The sequence below is a fragment of the Stegostoma tigrinum genome, chromosome 43 (genome assembly GCF_030684315.1).
Source record: "Stegostoma tigrinum isolate sSteTig4 chromosome 43, sSteTig4.hap1, whole genome shotgun sequence".
In the NCBI taxonomy this organism is placed as follows: Eukaryota; Metazoa; Chordata; class Chondrichthyes; order Orectolobiformes; family Stegostomatidae; genus Stegostoma; species Stegostoma tigrinum.
The window spans coordinates 9,664,158-9,667,741 of NC_081396.1; positions in this window are offsets into that span (position 1 = coordinate 9,664,158).

The window sequence follows — 3,584 nt, forward strand, 5'->3', positions numbered from 1 at the left end:
GATCACATTAAGCTGTGTAAAAAATATATTTGTGTATTTTACATATGAACCGAGGTACGTGGTAAAAAAAATACCCTGGTTCTGTAACCTAAAAGATATATTTTTCACGTCAGTTGCATGGGTTGCTTATGACTGGGTTCGTTCAATTTTAACCACTTGTCTCCCATTCATTCTGATTTTACTGCTCAATGCTCTGACCGTCAGGTACATTCTAGAGGCTAATAGAGCCCGCAGGAGACTCCGGACCCAGAACAATGGAAAGTATCAGAGTGATACAGAAATGGAGAAGCGGAGAAAGTCAATCATTTTGCTATCTGCAATTTCAGGCAGTTTCATTCTGTTCAATGCACTATACTTTATCACTATCCTGTACGTCCGCATCGGGAATCTTACTTATGCCTCGGATTCCGACTTTAACAATCTCTCTTTTGTTCTCAATGAAAATGCATTTACGCTTCAGTTTTTGAGTTCCTGCGTCAACACATTTATTTATGCTGGAACTTTGAGTAAGTTCAGAGCCGAGTTAAAGAACGGGGTAGAGTATCCATGGAGACTGTTCGTCAAAGGAAATTCGGTTTTTGAAAGCAGGAAGTAGAGAGATAACATAACGCTATTTTCAATACACTAGTAATCCAGCAATTCAAGACGAATATTAGGAAACAGGCCCTTTGTCCCAACAAGTCCACACCGACCCTCAGAGCATCTCACGCAGAACTATTCTTCTATAACCCACCTAATCTACACATCTGAACACCATGAGCAACTCAGCATGGGCGATCCACCTGGCCAGTTCATCAGTTGAAACCTGGCTATTCTGTCAAACTGGTCTTCACTGTATTATATAAATGCGACAAATTAATTGTCAGTTCTACAACCCCCTCATTACGAGGGAGCCGCAGTCGCCAATTTGACACTATTACCTGAGCTGTCTGGGTTCTTGTAGCGTTGATTTCATGTACCACCTACTCCAGAGGTCATCGGCTTAGGCATAGATCCCCACCTACTCCAGATGCGTACAGAAAGATTTATAAACAGGTTGATTGGAAAATAAGAGATAACAAGGTGTAGAGCTGGATGAACAAAGCAGGCCAAGCAGCATCGTAGGAGCAGGAAGGCTGACGTTTCGTGCCAAGACCCTTCATCGGAAAATCTGATTTTCTGAAAAAGGGTCTAGGCCCGAAACGTCAGCTTTCCTGCTTCTCTGATGCTGCTCGGCCTGCTGTGTTCATCCAGCTCTGCACTTTGCTATCTGTGAATGTATGTTGCCTATTTATGCCGAAACGTGCGTGCACCTCTCGTTACTTCGTCAGTGCGCTTGACACAGTCAAAGTATTCTTCTGATGCGGTCCTCTTTCATTTTCTCCACTTTCTCATTCTGTGCTTCAGATTTCCTCATTGAAAAGAGGGGAACGTGAAAGCTTGGATTTCTGTCAAAATTCAGCCATCAAAAGTTATACGAAGTATCACTGAATTAGCAATTGCAAACCTTCGCTGGAGCAGTAAACAACATTGTCACGGCCAGTCAGGAATGGGGATGTGTTCCGTGCTTCGGTTAATAGAGTTGTTTGTATCTCTGTATATAAAATAAAGAACAAAGTGTCCTAACCCTCTCCTTGGTAGTCAGTGGATTCATTCAAAGGCATTGTGAAACGTCAGGAAGCCCTCAGCGAATCTATAGAAGATTTGAAGGAGCTCGTGTTTCTTTTTTGATTTGCCATGATTTTAAGTATTGTTGCCTGTCATTTTTGTGTGTGTGTGGAACGTGGGACAAGAGATGATTTCACTGTAAAACATATCACAACTCAACGCACCTTTATCTGTATCTGGGTCAAGCAAAGCGATTTGGCTGCACAGATTCCACAGGTGCCATCTTCTCGAGATCGGCCCTCTCTTTGAAGTGTGGTGACCCTCTGGTTAAAACACCACTAGTGGTCTCTCCCTAATGAGAGATATTTCTCAGGTGAGAGGTGAAAAATTCAAAGGAACTCTTTTTTTACCAGAAGGTGATTCGTACATGGATTGAGCTGCCAGAGGAAGTTGCAGATGAAAATAAAATTGCAACATTTGAAAAACATTTGGACAGGTACAGGAACAGCGAAAGGTTGAGCTGGATGTGGGCCAAATGCAGACAAGTGGGACTAGTCTAAATTGGGAAACTCTTTCGGCATGGACAAGTTGCACTGAAGGGTCTGTTTCCGTGCTGTGTGATTCTTTGAGAGATGGTCCACTAGCACTACAATGATTTGAACTTTTTAAAAAAATATTACGTATATGTTTTCCTCTCCACTTTCCCTGAATCTGCATTTTTCTCCAATTTGAAACTTACTTTAGTGACTACACTCCCATGACAGTTCTTGAACTTCAAAACACCTTTAAATGTCATGAGGTAGTTAATAAACGATATTTGTGCATAGGTTGGTCTGTAAGTTATTGGAAATAAAAAGAGAGATGTAATTGTGAAATGTATTCGCATCTTTCAGCCTCTACCTATGTCTAGGTGTGAGATCTCTGTTTCCCTCTGTAGCCTGTCAGCCTGGATGTCTTTTCAACTTTGTTTTCCTCTGATGCTGATTGTTTACTTCTGATTGAATGTGCTCTGGGATAAAACCTCTGGTAACTATAATAAAATCAGGATTGTTTCCAATTTGCTCCTTGCTGCGCTATTTCTAACAAGTAATCATGATGGTGCAAAGGATTAACATACCTCAAAATAATGAAAAAAAACTGAATTAAATTACTAACTAGAACAGGTTCTTTTCACTGGTAGACAAAGTATGTATATTTTGAGCTGATTCTTTTAATTCTGATATTTTGGGGCAGAATAGATATTGAGAAATTTTCTGTCGAAAACCAGACAGCAAAGATTTCACATAATTGACAAAGAAGACCTAAGGGGTAACTTTTTCATGTAAAAAGGTGGTTTATGTATGGAATGATCTGCCAGAGATAAAGGCTGGTACAATTACAGCATTGACAGGGCATCTAGATGGGTATATGAATAAGAAGGATTTAGAGGGCCATGGGCCAAATGCTGGCAAATAGGACTAGATTAGTTCAGAATATCTGTTCGGCATGGACAAGTTGGATCAAAGAGTATGTTACTGCTCTGTAGAACTCTATGACTCTATGATCTCTTGTAGATGTACGTTATTAAAATTTGTAAACCTAAAGTGTATAATCTATGAATAAAAGGGAGTCTCACAGATGTTCTGTATAACTGAAGATTGACCTCCGTGCTCCTGCATGCATCTACCTTTGTAATAATGCATAAAATTCTCTTAGCTTTTCTGACTGCTTGCTGTACTTGCATGCCAACCTTCTGTGACCCATGTACTCAGGCACCCAGATCCCTCTGCGTCTTAGAGTTACAGGCCTCTCACCATTTATTTAATATGCAGTTTAAAATAAAACATATTAATGTCAAAATGAACAATTTGTCAGCTCATTGATCACTCATTAAAATGTCTGTAAGATGTTTGGCTAACTGGCCTGTAGTTTCCTGATTTTGGCCTCCCTCTATGTGGATAAAGAAGTTAAATAAGCTATTTTCCAATAGAAAGGAACCTTGCCCAAATTTAATCTGT